Here is a 20,134-nt window from a genome sequence, read left to right as displayed (position 1 = left end):
ACAGCTCCGATTTTTTCGAATCTTCAAAAAATCATAACTAATTCAAATAAAATCGAAATTGAGTTCTGTAAAAGGCTAACTTGCTTAATTGTTTCCATACTATCCAATAAAAATAATTCCAGAAACAGAATCGCAATTATTTTTCACGAAAATTTACAAACATCAATCAATCATCAAATAACACTCAATACAACATGATACCATCCAAAAACATACAAACAATCGTTTTAAAGTCCAAATTTCTTGCAAGTAAATCAATTACCATGGCTCTGATACCAGTTGTTGGAATTTATTTTACCAGGATCTTAGATCTACTCACAAGTATGTTTATTAACATCCTAAATAAGAACTTTCTAAAACGATAAATTAAACACATATAACGTTTAGGAAACCTTACATTGGGTGCAGCGGAATATAATGACTCCTTCCGTTCAGATATCTAGCCCTTGATTCCTTTCTGTAGCAGAGCATTATCAATATCTGAACCTGGATCTCTTTCTCTGAATCCTTGATGTTGAATCTCCTTTGCTGATGATCTTTCTTCACGATCTTCCTCACTATGATTGAGGTATCACTTGCTGTGTGTGGGCACTACTCTAATCACTAAGGTAAGTCGAAATTATCAAGGAAGAAGAGAGAGTGAGAGTGGCGGCTAGAAAAGAGAGATAGGAGGCTCAGGTTTTTCTGATTCAGAAAGTGTGAGAAGAAAGTGTGTTTTTCCTGAAGCCTTCACTATCTATTTATAGCATTCTACTAGGGTTAGATTTGAATTATATGGCATTAAAATAATGAAAAAATCAACTTAAAATACCTACAATAGGTGGCCGGCCATGCCTTAGTGGATTGGGCCTTGCTTTTTGCAATTTTGCAATTTTAACACCTTTTGTATCTGATTTTCTCAAAAATGCCAATTTCCTAATTCAACCATTTAAATACCAATTCTAACTATTTAATAACTATAAATAATTATTAAATAATATTGTCATTTATCATATTTATTAATTGAACCATACAAAGTATCATAATTAACAAATATGTCCCTATTAACTCTTTCTTTACAATTTCGCCCTTACTTAGTGAAAAATTCACAAATAGACATAGTCTAATTTGAGAATTATAATTGATTAATCAAAACCAATTACATGAGTCTTACAAGCAATATTATCTCAACTAGTGGGGGGACCATGGGTCTATACAACCGAGCTTCCAATAAGTAGATCAAGAATTTAGCACTAAAATTCACTAACTTATTAATTCTTCGTTGAATCCACGCATAGAACTTAGAATTGCACTCTCAGTATATAGAATGCTCTATATGTTCCACCATATATACACATCATTAGTTATCCATTGTTATAATCCTAATGTGACCAATTATCCTCTATATGAATGATCTACACTCTAAAGGGATTAGATTACCGTAACACCCTACTATGTATTTTATCCTTAAAACACTTGACCCCGTATAAATGATATTTCAGCTTATGTGAAATGAGATCTCCACCATTTATTTTCGTTTTGGTCAAGCTCGAAGGAGATCATCCTTTGCTTACTATTCGCCAGATAGAAGCTATAGATTCCATGTTTATGCTAGCGCTCCCACTCAATTGCACTACCGTGTTCCCAAAATGTATGTATCACCCTGACCTAAAAGTAGGCTTAACTAACAAATCAAAGAACACGAATAGCCTTTCAAGATTGAGCCTAATCATAACAGGATTAAGATCATTTGATCTAGGATCAACTTGGCGATATTGACTTGAATAGATTTTACGGTAAGTTTAATTAAATCTAAGTCAAAATTCAATATCGGTCCCTTCCGATGCATACTCCATGAATCCAACCTGTGCTTTACTTTAACCAATGTTCTGGAAAGAACATAGTATTTCTCCAAATACAAGTAAACTCTTGTTGTAGATTATCATATCAGTAAAACCATGTGTCTGATAAATCTAGGAAACTTTATTCACATAGTCATGTTTACTTTCAAATGTGTTGACGACACAATAAACAGGATCAAGTATGTGAAAAGGGTTTCAGATGAATTTATACATTATGTACATATAATCATGAAATAAATCATGTGAACCATGCAACATTAAATGTTATTTCTGATCTATATTAATAAGTAAATCTGATTATATTGAAATGAGTTTTATTTAGGGCATAAAACCCAACAAAGCCCGCATCAATTTTCAACAAAGATTTTTAATTTTAGAAAATGTTTTATTTATTCTAAACTTTAGTAGAAACTTGATTAGTGTCTCATGTTTGCAAACACAATCTTATATATTGAATTTTTTGAGTACAAATTGTACAATTTCTCGTAATGGATTTCAAATATGTGTTGCTATAATGGAACAAGGGCTTTATGTTTTAAGACCGAGTACTCAAATCTCACTAAATAGTGAACTTTTCAGTGTAGCTAGACCTAGAAACCTCAAAAGAAAAGAGATTGATAATGATGATCAAACTTATCTATGGCATTTACGTTTAGGTCATATAGGCTTTGATAGACTCATAGGCTCACCAAAGACGGTCCATTGAAAAATATCGTCTTAGGTGAACTGCTAGTATGCGAGTCCTGCCTAGAAGGAAAAATGACTAAACGTTCTTTCTCTGCAAAGGGAGAGCGTGCCAAAAACCCTCTAGGGTTAGTGCATTCTGATGTCTGCGGACCTTTGAATGTCAAAGCCCGAGGTGGTTATGAGTATTTTGTCACTTTTGTTGACGATTTCTCTAGATATAGTTTTCTTTACGTAATGCAAAAGAAATCTGAAACATTTGAAAAGTTTCAGGAGTTTCATGCTTTCGCCAAAAACCAATTAGGTAAATCATTAAAGATCTTGAGAACTGATAGGGGTGGAGAATATATGGATATGCAGTTCAAAGATCATTTAATTGAACTTGGAATTGAATCCCAATACACTGCCCCAGCCACTCCACAACAAAATGGAGTTGCAGAAAGAAGAAATCGCACTCTTTTGGAAATGGTTAGGTCTATGCTGAGTTATTCAACTCTGTCTACGTCCTTCTGGGGATATGCTATACAGATGGCAAATGACATTTTAAATGTTGTTCCATCTAAAGCAGTCCCTAAGACACCCGTCGAACTTTGGAATGGTCGAACACCTAGTTTACGCCATTACAGAATTTGGGGGTGCCCTGCTCATGTCTTAAGAAAGAAAGAAGGCAAACTTGAATCACGTACCGAAGTATGCATGTTTGTCGGAAATCCTAAAGAGAGTAGGGGTGGACTATTTTATAGTCACAAGGATAACAAAGTGTTTGTTTCTACAAATGCTACTTTCCTTGAAGAGAACTATATTAAAGACTACAAACCGAAAAGTAAAGTTGTTCTAGAGGAATTACTATTAGATATAAGTCCTTCCAATGTTCCGTCCTCTTCCACTCGTGAAGAAGACAATCCCACTCCCTCAGTTGAATCAACTGAGAAATCTACTACTAATGTTTCTGTTCAGAAGACAACCGTACCTCGTCGTAGTGGGAGGGTTTCAACAAAACCTGCTCGTTATGGCTTGGATGGTGAAATCAATATGGTCGTAGGTGACGGTATTGATGACGATCCATTAACCTACAAACAGGCAATGTCTAGTCCGCAACGGAAACGATGGTCAGCCGACATGGATTGAGAAATGGATTCCATGAAAAGAATAAAGTCTCGGAATATGTAGACGCACCTGACAACTATCATCCGGTAGGATGCAAGTGGGTTTACAAGAAGAAAAGAGGAGCCTGAGGCGAAGTCGAAACTTTCAAAGCTAGACTTGTAGCCAAGGGTTATACCCAAAGAGAAAGTGTGGACTATGAGGAAACTTTTGGTCCTGTTGCCATGCTCAAATCCATCCGAATTCTTCTCTCCATAGCTGCTGCTTTTGATTATGAAATCTGGCAAATGGATGTCAAGACGACCTTCCTTAATGGGGTACTTGAAGAAACCATCTATATGGAGCAACCTTCCTGGGCAGGAAAAGAAAGTTTGCAAATTAAACAGGTCTATCTATGGACTTAAGCAAGCTTCTCGCTCTTGGAACAAAAGGTTTGATGAAATCATCAAGACCTACGGCTTTCTTCAAAATGAAGATGAACCTTGTGTTTACCAACTCAAGGAAGACCAAATAGTAGTATTCTTGGTCCTTTATGTTGATGACATTTTGATTATTGGAAACAATGTCAAGAAAATAACTCACATCAAGGAATGGCTCAACACTCAATTCGATATGAAAGATTTGGGTGAAGCAGCCTATGTTCTTGGTATTCAGATTATCAGAAACCGGAAGAACAGATCTCTTTCTCTCTCTCAAACAACCTACATAGACAAAGTCTTAGAGAGATTCTCCATGAACAACACCAATGGGGCAAACATGCCTTTTAGATATGGTATTCGTCTATCTAAGGAACAGTCTCCGACTGATCCTCAAGAGATAGAGGACATGGCGAAAATTCCCTATGCCTCTGTAGTTGGAAATCTAATGTATGCAATGTTATGCACTAGATCTGACATCTGTTATGCTGTTGGAATCGTGAGCAGGTATCACTCTAATCCTGGACTTGAACATTGGAATGCAGTTAAGTATATTCTGAAATACTTGAAGAGTACAAGGAATCTTGTGTTAGTCTTTAAGGGTGGTGCTTTAAATCCCATAGGCTACACTGATTCAGATTTCCAGGCAAGTCTTAAAGACAGGAAATCTACATCTGGGATGGTGTTTACTCTTGGGGGTGGAGCAGTGGTTTGGAGAAGTGCTAAACAAACCGCGATATCGGACTCAACTATGGAAGCTGAATACATAGCAGCAGTCGAAGCTGCTAAAGAACTTGTCTGGCTAAGAAAGTTCTTCACCAGCATAGGTGTCGTTCCTGGAATGGAAAAGCCTCTGGTCTTACTTTGTGATAACAATAGAGCAATAGCAAACAGTAAAGAACCTCGAAGCCACAAGAGAAGCAAACACATTGAAATGAAGTATCACATTATCAGAGAATACGTGGCAAGAGGGGATGTACTAGTTGAGAAAGTTGACACAGAGGACAATCTAGCTGATCCATTAACCAAAGTCCTGGCCGTGACAGCCTTTGAAAAGCACCGTCAGAATTTAGGATTAATTGATATGTACTAATTAGTTTTATATTAGTGCAAGTGGGAGTTTGTTATGTTTTATGCCCTAAATAAAACTTCATTTCAATGTAATCTATTTTATTCAACATCAATAAAGAAACAGAAGTATTTTTCATTCATTTGTGTATGTTTTGGTTCACTTTATCAATTGCTTGTCTATTTGATTTATAAATTTATCTTAAACCCTTTTCACATACTTGATCATGTATATTGTGCTGTCATCACATTGGAAAGTAAACATGACTATGTGAATAAAGTTTCCTAGATTTATCAGACACAGCGTTTTACTGATATGATAATCTACAACAAGAGTTTACTTGTATTTGGAGAAATACTATGTTCTTTCCAGAACATTGGTTAAAGTAAAGCTCAGGTTGGATGCATGGAGTATGCATCGAAAGGGACCGATATTGAACTTCGACTTAGATTTAATTAAACTTACCGTAAAATCTATTCAAGTCAATATCGCCAAGTTGATCCTAGATCAAATGTTCTTAATCCTGTTATGATTAGGCTCAATCTTGAAAGGCTATTCGTGTTCTTTGATTTGTTAGTTAAGCCTACTTTTAGGTCAGGGTGATACGTACATTTTGGGAACACGGTAGTGCAATTGAGTGGGAGCGCTAGCATAAACATGGAATCTATAGCTTCTATCTGGCGAATAGTAAGCAAAGGATGATCTCCTTCAAGCTTGACCAAACGAACATAAATGGTGGAGTACTCATTTCACATAAGCTGAAATATCATTTATACGGGGTCAAGTGTTTTAAGGATAAAACACATAGTAGGGTGTTACGGTAATCTAATCCCTTTACAGTGTAGATCATTCATATTGAGGATCATTGATCAAATTAGGATTATAACAATGGATAACTAATGATGCGTCTATATGATGGAAAATATAGAGCATTCTATATACTGAGAGTTCAATTCTAAGTTCTATGCGTGGATTCAACGAAGAATTAATAAGTTAGTGAATTTTATTGCTAAATTCTTGATATCCTTATTGGAAGCTCGATTATATAGACCCATGGTCCCCGCACTAGTTGAGATAATATTGTTTGTAAGACTCATGTAATTGGTTTTGATTAATCGATTATAATTTACAAATTAGACTATGTCTATTTGTGAAATTTTCACTAAGTAAGGGCGAAATTGTAAAGAAAGAGTTAATAGGGGCATTTTTGTTAATTATGATACTTTGTATGGTTCAATTAATAAATATGATAAATGACAATATTATTTAATAATTATTTATAGTTATTAAATAGTTAGAATTGGCATTTAAATGGTTGAATTAAGAAATTGGTATTTTTGAGAAAATCAGATACAAAAGTGTTAAAATTATGAAATTGCAAAAAGCAAGGCCCAAATCCACTAAGCCATGGCCGACCACTTTTGTAGGCTTTTTAAGCTGATATTTTTATTATTTTAATGCCAAATAATTCAAACCTAACCCTAATGGAATGCTATAAATAGATAGTGGAGGCTTCAGGAAAATTACACTTCTGAATCAGAAAAAACTGAGCCTTCTCTCTCTTCCTTGGCCGCCACTCTCTCTCTCTCTCTTCTTCCTCTGAATTTCAAAATTACCTTAGTGATTAGAGTAGTGCCCACACACAGCAAGCAATACCTCAATCATAGTGAGGAAGATCGTGAAGAAAGATCATCAGCAAAGGAGTTTCAGCATCAAGGATTCAGAGAAAGAGATCCAGGTTCAGATCTTGATAATACTCTGCAACAGAAAGGATACAAGGGTTAGAGATCTGAGCGGAAGGAGTCATTTAATTCCGCTGCACCCAATGTAAGGTTTCTTAACTTTATATGTGTTTAATTTCATCGTTTTAGAAAGTTCTTATTTAGGATTTTAATAAACATATTTGTGAGTAGATCTAAGATCCTGGTAAAATATTTCCAACAACTTGTACAGTTGGAAGTCTAATGTATGCAATGTTATGCACTAGACCTGACATCTGCTATGCAGTTGGAATCGTGAGCAGGTATCCGTCAAATCCAGGTTAATAACATTGGAATGTAGCTAAGTATATTCTGAAATACCTAAAGAGTACAAGGAATTTTGTGTTAGTCTACAAGGGTGGTGCTTTAAATCCCATAGGCTACACTGATTCAGATTTCTAGGCAAGTCTTGACGACAGGAAATCTACATCTTGGATGGTGTTTACTCTTGGGGGTGGAGCAGTGGTTTGGAGAAGTGCAAAACAAACCGCGATATCGGACTCGACTATGGAAGCTGAATACATAGCTGCAGCCGAAGCTACTAAAGAACTTGCCTGGCTAAGAAAGTTCTTCACCAGCATCGGTGTCATCCCTGGAATGGAAAAGCCTCTGGTCCTACTTTGTGATAATAATGGAGCGATAGCTAACAGTAAGGAACCTCGTAGCCACAAGAGAAGCAAACACATTGAAGGGAAGTATCACTTTATTAGAGAATACGTGGCAAGATGGGATGTACTAGTTGAGAAAGTTGACACAGAGGACAACCCAGCTGATCCATTCACCAAAGTCTTGGCCGTGACTGCATTTGAAAAGCACCGTCAGAATTTAGGATTAATTGATATGTACTGATTAGTTTTATATTAGTGCAAGTGGGAGTTTGTTGGGTTTTATGCCCTAAATAAAACTCCATTTCAATGTAATCTATTTTATTCAACATCAATAAAGAAACAGAAGTATTTTTCATTCATTTGTGTATGTTTTGGTTGACTTTATCAATTGCTTGTCTATTTGATTTATAAATTCGTCTCAAACCCTTTTCACATACTTGATCCTGTTTATTGTGTTGTCAACATATTGGAAAGTAAACATGACTATGTGAATAAAGTTTCCTAGATTTTTCAGACACAGGGTTTTACTGATATGATAATCTGCAACAAGAGTTTACTTGCATTTGGAGAAATGCTATGTTCTTTCCAGAACATTAGTTAAAGTAAAGCTCAGGTTGGATGCATGGAGTATGCATCGGAAGGGACCGATATTGAACTTTGACTTACATTTATTAAACTTACCGTAAAATCTATTCAAGTCAATATCGCCTAGTTGATCCTAGATCAAATGATCTTAATCCTGTTATGATTAGGCTCCATCTTAAGAGGCTATACGTGTTCTTTGATTTGTTAGTTAAGCCTACTTTTAGGTTAGGGTGATACGTACATTTTGTAAACACGGTTGTGCAATTGAGTGGGAGCGCTAACATAAACCTGGAATCTATAGCTTCTATCTGGCGAATAGTAAGCAAAGGATGATCTCCTTCGAGCTTGACCAAACGAAAATAAATGGTGGAGTACTCATTTCACATAAGCTGAAATATCATTTATACGGGGTCAACTGTTTTAAGGATAAAATATATAGGAGGGTGTAACGATAATCTAATCCCTTTACAGTGTAGATCATCCATATAGAGGATCATTTATCAAATTAGGATTATAACAAGGGATAACTAATGATGTGTCTATATGGTTGAACATATAGAGCATTATATATACTGAGAGTGCAATTCTAAGTTCTATGCGTGGATTCAACGAAGAATTAATAAGTCAGTGAATTTAGGTAATAAATTCTTGATCTGCTTATTGGAAGCTCGGTTATATAGACCGATGGTCCCCCCACTAGTTGAGATAATATTGCTTGTAAGACTAATGTAATTGGTTTTGATTAATCAATTATAATTCTCAATTTAGACTATGTCTATTTGTGAATTTTACACTAAGTAAGGGCGAAATTGTAAAGAAAGAGTTTTAGGGGCATATTTGTTAATTACGATACTTTGTATGGTTCAATTAATAAATATGACAAATGACAATATTATTTAATAATTATTTATAGTTATTAAATAGTTAGAATTGGCATTTAAATGGTTGAATTAGAAAATTGGCGTTTTTGAGAAAAGCAGATGCAAAAGTGATAAAACTGCAAAATTGCAAAAAGTGAGGCCCAAATCCGTACTGCCATGGCCGACCACTTTTATAGGAATTATCCTCTGATATTTTCATTATTTTAATGCTAAATAATTGAAACCTAACCCTAGTGGAATGCTATAAATAGATAGTGAAGGCTTCAGGAAAATTACACTTTTCATTCAGAAAAACCTGAGCCTTTCTCTCTCTATACCTAGGACGCCCACTCTCTCTCTCTCTTCTTCCTTAAGATTTCGAAACACTTAGTGATTAGAGTAGTGCCCACACACAACAAGTGATACCTCAATCATAGTGAGGAAGATCGTGAAGAAAGACTTTCAACAAGAAGGAGTTTCAGCACTATCGGGAAGCTCTGGTATTATTTGTTAAGAAGAAGGATGGGTCTATGAGAATGTGCATCGACTATCGGGAGTTAAATAAGCTAACAATTAAGAACAAATATCCATTACCTAGGATCGATGATCTTTTCGATCAACTCCAGGGGAAGAGGTTCTTCTCCAAGATTGATCTCCGATCGGGCTATCATCATTTGAAAATCCGAGAGGAGGACATTCCGAAGACAGCCTTCCGTACTAGGTATGGACATTATGAAATTCTGGTTATGTCGTTTGGCCTAACCAATGCTCCTGCATCATTTATGGACTTGATGAATAGAGTATTCAAGGATTTCCTCGATATCTGTGTAATTGTGTTTATCGACGACATCCTTGTGTACTCTCAATCAGAAGAGGAGTATGAGTTACATCTTCAAATGGTTCTGCAACGGCTTCGGGAACACAAGCTTTATGCCAAATTCAAGAAATGTGAATTTTGGCTATCGCAGGTGTCCTTTCTAGGGCATATAGTGAGCAAGGATGGGATCAAGGTGGATCTAGGAAAGATAGAATCCGTCAGGGATTGGCCTAGACCGAAAATAGTGACAGAAATTAGAAGTTTCTTATTCTAGCTGGTTATTATCGTCTGTTCGTAGAAGGGTTCTCTAAAATTTCAACACCCTTAATCGAGCTTACCAAGAAGAATCAACGTTTTATATTGTCAGACAAATGTGAGGCTAGCTTTCAAGAGTTGAAACAGAGGTTAATCACAGCTCCAGTGCTAGCTTTGCCTTCTGACAAGGAAAAGTTTATGGTTTATTGTGATGCATCCAGACAGGGTCTGGGATGCGTACTGATGCAAGCCGACCGGGTTATCGCTTATGCCTTCTGTCAATTGAAGGATTATGAACAGCGATACCCGACACATGACCTAGAATTGGCCGCAGTAGTATTTTCTTTGAAGATCTGGCGGCATTACCTTTATGGAGAAAGGTGTGAAATTTATACCGACCATAAAAGTCTCAAATACTTCTTTACTCAAGAAGATTTGAATATGAGACAAAGGCGTTGGTTGGAGTTAGTAAAGGATTATGATTGTGAGATCCTTTATCATCCTGGGAAGGCCAATGTAGTGGCCGATGCCCTGAGCAGGAAGGGTCCCGGGCCGGTAGCTAGCATGATTCATATCTCACCCAAGTTAGCAGAGGACATGGTCGGATCTAGCATTGAGTTTGTGGTAGGCAAACTTCACAACTTGACGCTGCAATCTGATCTGTTAGAAAGAATTAAAGTCGCTCAGATGATTGATCTAGAGTTAGTAAAAATCAGAGAAGAGGTTTCAGCTGGTCAAGAAAAGGATTTTTTAGTGTCATACAACGAGATGCTATTGTTTAAAGCTAGGGTTTGTGTTCCAAATAGTGTAGAACTCATGAATGAAATCTTTGAAGAGGCTAATACTACCCCATATTCGTTGCATCCCGGCACCACCAAGATGTATCAAGATCTTAAACCTTACTTCTGGTGGAGCGGTATGAAGAAGAATTTGGTAGAATTCATATCGAGATGCCTAACCTGTCAGCAGATTAAGGCTGAACATCAGAGACCAGCAAGGTTGTTGCAGCCTTTCACCCTACCTGAATGGAAGTGGGAGGCCATTACGATGGACTTTGTGGTTGGGTTGCCTAGAACCACAGGGTTGTTCGATTCTATTTGGGTTGTGGTAGATCGGTTCACGAAGTCTGCTCATTTTTTGCTAGTTAAAACGACCTATTCAGTGGATCAGTTGGCAGAATTATATGTTAAAGAAATAGTAAGGCTTCATGGGCTACAAAAGTCAATAGTTTCGGATAGAGATCCGAAGTTAACCTCCAAGTTTGGCAGAGTTTGCAACGAGCCATGGGTACAAAACTAAAATTCAGGACAGCATTCCATCCTCAGATAGATGGTCAGTCCGAAAGGGCGATTCAGATATTGGACGATATGTTACGAGCCTGTGTCATGGATTTTGAAGGCTCTTGGAGTAAATATCTACCACTTATAGAATTTTCATACAACAATAATTATTAGAGTACGATAGGGATGGCTCCTTATGAATTGTTATACGGTAGAAAGTGTATATCTCCCATCCACTGGGATGAGACAGGGGAGAGAAAGTATCTGGGTTTAGAATTAGTGCAGCGGACCAATAAGGCAATTGAGAAAATTAAAGCTAGAATGCTTGCCTCTCAGAGTAGACAAAAGAGTTATGCAGATCCGAAACGCATAGATGTTGAATTCCAAGTAGGGGACCATGTGTTTCTACGAGTATCACCAATGAAGGGGATCAAACGTTTCGGGAAAAGAGGCAAGTTATGCCCTAGGTTTACAGGACCTTTCAAGATTCTCAAGAAGGTTGGTCAAGTGGCATATCGGTTAGCTTTGCCTCCAGCTCTTTCAGCACTTCACAACGTATTACATGTCTCTATGTTGAGAAAATATGTTTCAGACCCTACTCATATACTTAGTTATGAGAGCCTTGAGCTGCAGCCAGACATGACATATGAAGAACAGCCAGTACAGATCCTTGATAGAAAGGATAAAGTCCTTCGGAATAAGACCATAGCCTTGGTCAAGGTACTCTGGAGAAACAACAAGGTGGAGGAAGCCACCTGGGAATTAGAATCAGATATGAGAGCCCAGTATCCAGAGTTGTTCAGGTTATATTTCGAGGACGAAATCCTTTTAAGGGGGGGATAGTTGTAAAGACTGCATAGTTTAAATTTGGAAATTAGTAGATAATTAGGGTTTAATTATGAAAATTATTTATTGATATATAAATAATTATTTATATTGATTTATTTGAATTCAGAATGCATTTTTATGTCATATAGTGAAATTTCATAATTTTGCATTTTCCATGTCCGGCAACATGGAACGCAGTGTATGAATCACAATCTAATATTTTAGTATAATGGGATGGGTTATTTAGACATTGGGAATGTCGGGATTGGTCGGGAATTTAGAAATTTCCCAAAATACCCTTTGTACCCCTTTTATGTTATTTTAGTGTGGAAGGGGAAAATGGTCATTTTGCCCATATGTGCTTTTTTTGTATGGATTGTTTTTATTAAGTTTAAATCTTTTTATTATTTTGTAGTTGGCTGAAGTAATTCATTAATTTGGAAAATCCACTCTTTAAGTCATTTTACTTAAAAATTAGAAAAGTTGAGAAAAATCATATTTCTTTCTCTCTTGAGCTCTCTTTCTCTCTCGAGAAAATCCTAGGGGCTACTAGGGTTGATTTTGTTCTTCAATTCAGAAATTTTTCATCAAGTTTTGGTGTATTTCTAGTTGAGGTAATCTTTGATCAAGCTCCTATTTGTTTTCTTGAAATTTTAAGAATTGTGAAATTTTGCATGCTTGAGAATTTTGTGGCTGTGGCTGTTGTTTGTGTTTGTTGTTTATTTCTGAAGTTTAGTTATGTTTTAAAATGATGATTCAAGTAGATTTTTATGGTTGTTTGATGATTTTAAGCAAGTATGGAGTTTTGAACTCAAACTTTCGTTTTTAATGAGTGAAATGTTATTTAGCTTGTTGTACTTGTTGTAGATGTTTGTTGTTATATTCAGAGGCTTAGATATGAGTTTTTATGTTGTTTAATGCATGAATTAGGGGTTGTTGGATGGGTTAGTCAAGTTTTGAGTTTTTGAACTCAATCTTGAACCTTTAATGGTGAAATTCATTTCTATGTATGAAGCTTTGTTTTGTCACTTGGAATATGTTCATTGGGGTCTAAATAACAGGTGTGGAGGGTTTGGTTTGATTTGGGGTCGAATTGCATGAGTTATGAATTTTTGACCCTTTCTTGCACTGAACTGGAATTCCAGTTCAGAGAGGCCTGTAGGAACCGGAATTCCGGTTGGCTTCTAGGATTTCCTCCTAGAACTGGAATTCCGGTTGAGGAACCGGTCTACCAGTTGGGGCAAATTTGGGAACCCTAGTTCTTCCCATTTTTGTGTTGTTTAGGGTATTGCCTGCTATTTATCGATAGGGAAACTTTTAGTTTCAAGTTTAAGTCCCCGGAAAGATATTTAGCATGTCACTTATCAGTGTTGTGATTATTATGATTTAGGAGCCTGTAATTCGCCGAGCAGATTGTTCCACTGAGGTTGACCGGCAAACCTGAACTCGGAATCAAGGTGCGATTAGTATAACAGTATGCATATGTATTTACATGTTTAGTGTTCATGTTAGGAAGCCTGTTAGATTACATTAGATATGTATTTTGGCTTCGTACCATCCGATAGTATCACATCGGTACGGCTGGAGTATGACTAGCGTACCGAGTATAGGGTGATATTATGGTCGATGGTACTATACTTTTTTCACCGTATCACATCGGTATGCTCAGAGTATGACTGACCTACTGTAAAGCCCGCTTAGTTAATTTGGAAATTAGCAGTTGTTTATGTTTAATCATGGAATTATTTATAGCTATTTAAATAATTTATTACTGTTATTTATGGAATTCAGATATGCATGATTATGTCATCAGTAGCTTTTATATTTCGCATTTCTGGTGTCCGGTATTTTGGAACTCGGCGTTTGGCTCAGTAGAAATCACAACTTAGTATGTTAGTAGTTTGGGGACGGGTTTTAGACATTGGGAATGTCGGGAATGGCCGGGAATTTAGAATGTCCCAAAAATACCCCTTTAGTATGATTTTAGTGATTTTATGGTGGAGGGGCAAAATGGTCTTTTTGCCCCATTAGTATTTTGTCTTATGTGAATTAAATGGATTAAATGTTTATTTTTAAATAATTGTTTTATGTGTTTTAATGGCTGAAATAAATTAGTTAAGTAGCTTCATTCTTTTAGTTTATTTCATTTTCAACACTTAACAAAAAAATAGAAAAAACTTGGAAAAAGAAACTCTCTTTTCTCTCTCTCTTTTCGGCTGAACCTTTGGGTGCTTGGAGCTGGATTTTTGTGGTGATTCAAGCTAGTTTTGCAAAGCTCTAGTGAATTCTTGTTTGTGGTAGCTGTCTTCTAGCTTTCTCCCCTTTTATTTTAGAAAAAGTTTGGTATATTGTTGATGCATGCATGCTTTTGTGGCTGTTCTTGTTGCTGTGTTTGGTTATTATTTTCTGAAGTTCAAAGCATGATTATTTGATGTTAATTGAGTTGTTTGAAGCATGAGTAGCTAGGTTGTTCAAAGTTTGAGTTTTCTTTGAAAAAATGTGGTTTTTGGAGGAAAATAGTGTGATTATGTTTCTGTGTTGTTGCTGTAATTTATGTTAGTTTTCAGAGGTGATATTATGCTTGATTATGTAGAATTAAGTGGGTTTGATTGCATGTTTAGGTGTTTTTGCTCAAGTTTGAGTTTAGAACTCAAGCTTGAGCTCCAATGGCAAATTTTGTATCTGTGGTTTCTGGGTAGGTTTGATGCCTTGGATATGTTATTTGGGACATATAGAGCAGGTCTGGAAAGTTTGGGACCAATTGGGGTTGAATTGGTCGAGTTATGAATTTTTGAAGTTGCTGCCTGCGAGGAACCGGAATTCCGGTTGTGCATCCGGAATTCCGGATGGGGGTTCAGTAATTCCCAGAACCGGAATTCCGGTTGGGCAACCGGTCTGCCGGTTGGGGAATTTTTCCGAACCCTAGTTTTCCTCGTTTTTAGGTTTTTAGGGGTATTGCCATGCTTTTTATCGATAGGGAAACTTTTAGTTTCAAGTTTTAGTCCCCGGGAAGTGATTTAGCGTGTCACTTATAGCGTTGTGATTTTTATGGTTTAGGAGCCAGTAATCCGCCGCTCAGCTTCAGTTCCGCCAAGTTGACCGGCACACCTGAAATCGGAATCCAGGTAAGATTAGTATAACAGTATGCATATGTAGATTACATGTTTAGCGTGCATGTAGGAAGCCTGCTAGATTACATTAGATATGTATTTAGGCTTCGAACCATCCAACCCTGTCACGTCGGTACAGGCTGGAGTATGACCAGCAGCCGGAGTATGACCGGTTCGACCGATCAGGCTGACACTTGGTTGGTGGTTCAGGGCTATTGACCTATCCCGTCGGTACAGGCTGGAGTATGACCAGCAGCCGGAGTATGACCGGTTCGACCGATCAGGAGGATACTTGTCAATAGTACCGTCCCCTGAACGTTCAAAACTCAGTACCATGTTGGACATGGCAGTAGTGCTCAGTACCATGTTGGACATGGCAGTAGCGGGACTCAGTATCGTGTTGGACACGGCAGTCAGTTTTATGTATGATATTATTATGCTTTTCTTACTGAGTCTGTCGACTCACAGTTTATGTTCATGTGTAGGTAAAGGCAAGGCTGTAGCTGATGGACCGTGAGCGAGCTTATGAGATTGTACATGTCGGGGCGGTTAGGCCTGGAGCGTACGATCCTCGGGACAGCAAGGCTGAGATTTTTGTAACTGTCGTTTGACGACTTTTATTTTGATGTAATAGTTAAACAGTAAAAAACGTTTGTAAATGATTTTATAAATCGGGATCCCGAGACTTTTGTAAAATGGTTTATAAGTTAAATGAAAAAGTAAAATTTTAATTAATCACGTTTTTCCATAAACCTCGTTGATTAGCAACGAGCTGCACAGTATGTTTAAAAATTCACGTAATACGCCTAAGATAGTTAGGGTGTTACACCTACCGAGTATAGGCTGATACTGTAACACATCGGTACGACTAGAGTATGACTAGTGTACCGAGTATAGGCTGTTACTCTGTAAAAAGTATTATCGTATGAACGTTCGAGACTCAGTACCGTGTGGGACACGGGGATTAGGGTTGTGGTCAGGGGTATGGGCATCTGATCATAACTTGGGATTTATGTATGTTTTATGATTTATGATTTTCTTACTGAGTCTGTCGACTCATAGTGCTATGTTTATGTGTAGGTAAGGGCAAGGCCAAAGTTGAGGAACCGTGAGGACGAGTAGATGAAGATTGTACATGTCGGGGCGGTTAGGCCTGGAGCGTACGATCCTTGGGACAACAGTGCTTTTGTAGTTAGTCGCTAGGCGACAAATATTTTGTATTGAATAGTAAACTTTTGTAAATTATTTTTGTAAACGGGGTCCCAAAATATTTCGTATGTAATATTATAAGGTTTAACTAAATAGCAAAATTTTAATTAATCACGATTTTCATTAACCTCGTTGATTAGCAACGAGCTGCACAGTACGTTTAAAATCACGTCAACACGCCTATACTAGTTAGGGTGTTACAATTGAACTTGGAATTGAATCTCAATATACTGCCCCTAGCAATCCATAGCAAAATGGATTAGCAGAGAGAAGAAATCGCACTCTTTTGGAAATGGTTAGGTTTATGCCGAGTTATTCACCTCTGTCTACGTCCTTCTGGGAATATGCTATACAGATGGCAAACAACATTCTAAATGTTGTTCCATCTAAAGCAGTTCCTAAGACACCCGTCGAACTATGGAATGGTCGTACACCTAGTTTACGCCATTATAAGATTTGGGGGTGCCGTGCTCATGTCTTGAGAAGGAAAGAAGGCAAAGTGGAATCGCGAACTGAAGTTTTCATGTTTGTCCGAAATTCTAAAGAGACTAGGGTTGGACTATTTTATAGTCACAAGGATAGCAAAGTGTTTGTTTCTACAAATGCTACTTTCCTTGAAAATGACTATATAAAAGACTTCAAACCGAAAAGTAAAGTTGTATTCGAGGAAATGCTTTCATTCATAACTCCTTCCAATGTTCCACCTGTTGGAAACTATTTTACCAGGATCTTAGATCTACTCACAAGTATGTTTATTAACATCCTAAATAAGAACTTTCTAAAACGATAAATTAAACACATATAAAGTTTAGGAAACCTGACATTGGGTGCAGCGGAATATAATGACTCCTTCCGTTCAGATATCTAGCCCTTGATTCCTTTCTGTAGCAGAGGATTATCGATATCTGAACCTGGATCTCTTTCTCTGAATCTTTGATGCTGAAACTCCTTTGCTGATGATCTTTCTTCACGATCTTCCTCACTATGATTGAGGTATCACTTGATGTGTGTGGGAACTACTCATACACTAAGGATTTCGAAATTATCAAGAGGGAAGAGAAAGAAGAAGTGGCAGCTAAAGATAGGGAGAGAGAAAGCTCATGTTTTCTAAATGAGAAGAAGTGTTTTTCCTGAAGCCTTCACTATCTATTTATAGCATTCCACTAGGGTTAGATTTGAATTATATGGCATTAAAATAATGAAAAAAATCAACTTAAAATACCTACATAGGTGGCCGGCCATACACTTAGTGGATTGGGGCTTGCTTTTTGCAATTTTGCAATTTTAACACCTTTTGTATCTGATTTTCTCAAAAATGCCAATTTCCTAATTCAACCATTTAAATGCCAATTCTAACTATTTAATAAGTATAAATAATTATTAAATAATATTGTCATTTATCATATTTATTAATTGAACCATACAAAGTATCATAATTAACAAATATGCCCCTATAAACTCTTTCTTTACAATTTCACCCTTACTTAGTGAAAATTTCACAAATAGACATAGTCTAATTTGAGAATTATAATTGATTAATCAAAACCAATTACATGAGTCTTACAAGCAATATTGTCTCAACTAGTGGGGGGACCATGGGTCTATATAACCGAGCTTCCAATAAGTAGATCAAGAATTTAGCACTAAAATTCACTAACTTATTAATTCTTCGTTGAATCCACGCATAGAACTTAGAATTGCACTCTCAGTATATAGAATGCTCTATATGTTCCACCATATAGACACATCATTAGTTATCCATTGTTATAATCCTAATGTGATCAATTATCCTCTATATGAATGATCTACACTGTAAAGGGATTAGATTACCGTAACACCCTACTATGTATTTTATCCTTAAAACACTTGACCCCGTATAAACGATATTTTAGCTTATGTGAAATGAGATCTCCACCATTTATTTTCGTTTGGTCAAGCTCGAAGGAGATCATCCTTTGCTTACTATTCGCCAGATAGAAGCTATAGATTCCATGTTTATGCTAGCGCTCCCACTCAATTGCACTACCGTGTTCCCAAAATGTACGTATCACCCTGACCTAAAAGTAGGCTTAACTAACAAATCAAAGAACACGAATAGCCTTTCAAGATTGAGCCTAAACATAACAGGATTAAGATCATTTGATCTAGGATCAACTAGGCGATATTGACTTGAATAGATTTTACGGTAAGTTTAATTAAATCTAAGTCAAAGTTCAATATCGGTCCCTTCCGATGCATACTCCATGCATCCAACCTAAGCTTTACTTTAACCAATGTTCTGGAAAGAACATAGTATTTCTCCAAATACAAGTAAACTCTTGTTGTAGATTATCATATCAGTAAAACCCTCTGTCTGATAAATCTAGGAAACTTTATCCACATAGTCATGTTTACTTTCAATGTGTTGACGGCACAATAAACAGGATCAAGTATGTGAAAAGGGTTTCAGATGAATTTATACATTATGTACATATAATCATGAAATAAATCATGTGAACCATGCAACATTAAATGTTATTTCTGATCTATATTAATAAGTAAATCTGATTATATTGAAATGAGTTTTATTTAGGGCATAAAACGCAACAAACTCCCACTTGCACTAATATAAAACAAAAAGTGCGTTTCAAATAATCTCAACACCTCGATATACAAATCAAGTGTAGTAGTAGTAGTAAACTCCTCGTAATAGGATCTGAAAGGTTGAGTTAACCACAACCTTTTCTCCACCATTACTCTTCCTTTAATCACAAAATCATTGATAATGTGAAATTCCTCTCTATATGTCTACTCTCTTGGGATACTGGATTCTATATCTTTGGCAACTACTTTTGGTTAATCAGGAAATTAACACTAGTAGTTTAAGGCAATTTGGAATGATGCCAAAAATGTATAGAACTTTCCTTAGACTGAATAAGTACCTTTCCTGCAACCTTAACATTCAGTGCCTCTCTAGTAGACCTAGAGACTTCAGATAGGTTTTTACACTTCTCCAAAATTACTATTCCACCCCCAGAGTAATCACCATCTTATCAGAAAGATTTACTAGCACAAAGGCAAATTTTAAAATCTGATATGGTGTAGTCTAAGAGTTTTAAACACACCCTTATAGACTAATATATAGTTCCTCTTTTTAATCTTAAGATTTACTTGATTGTCTTCCAATGTTCTTCTCCTGGATTAATCTGATACCTACTCATTACTCCCACTCAACAGCAGGTGTCTGGTCTAAGGCATACAAAAGCATATCTAAGACCTCTCACTGTTGATATAAGAAATTCTTTCATGGCTTTATCTTTTCTGGAATAGTTGAAACTTTTCCTTAGATAAATAAAATCTATACCTAAGAAGTTGTGAAGCTTCTATAGATTGCCATTAGAAAGAAAATGCTTCAGCATCTTACTAAAGTAAGCTGCTTGCATTAGAGTAAATAATTACCAGGTATACCACAAGCCATAGGTTTAGATAAACTCAAACCTATAATACTAGGAACAGGAAGTTTGTTAAGTCCATAGAATAGACTTATTAACTAAAATTTCCTTTTATGTCCTTATAATAGAAAACTTCAGGTTATTCCATGTGAATGGATTAAACCATAGTTCTATTGGCTTTCTTCTTAGTTTCTTATCTTGACAATCCATTACTTGTTTAAACTCACAATGGATTTTAATCACTAGTGTCTCCCAAGTCATAAGAAGGTGAGTTCCT

This window comes from Cannabis sativa, chromosome 2, assembly GCF_029168945.1.
Source record: "Cannabis sativa cultivar Pink pepper isolate KNU-18-1 chromosome 2, ASM2916894v1, whole genome shotgun sequence".
Classification (NCBI taxonomy): Eukaryota; Viridiplantae; Streptophyta; class Magnoliopsida; order Rosales; family Cannabaceae; genus Cannabis; species Cannabis sativa.
This window is presented reverse-complemented; position numbering follows the sequence as displayed.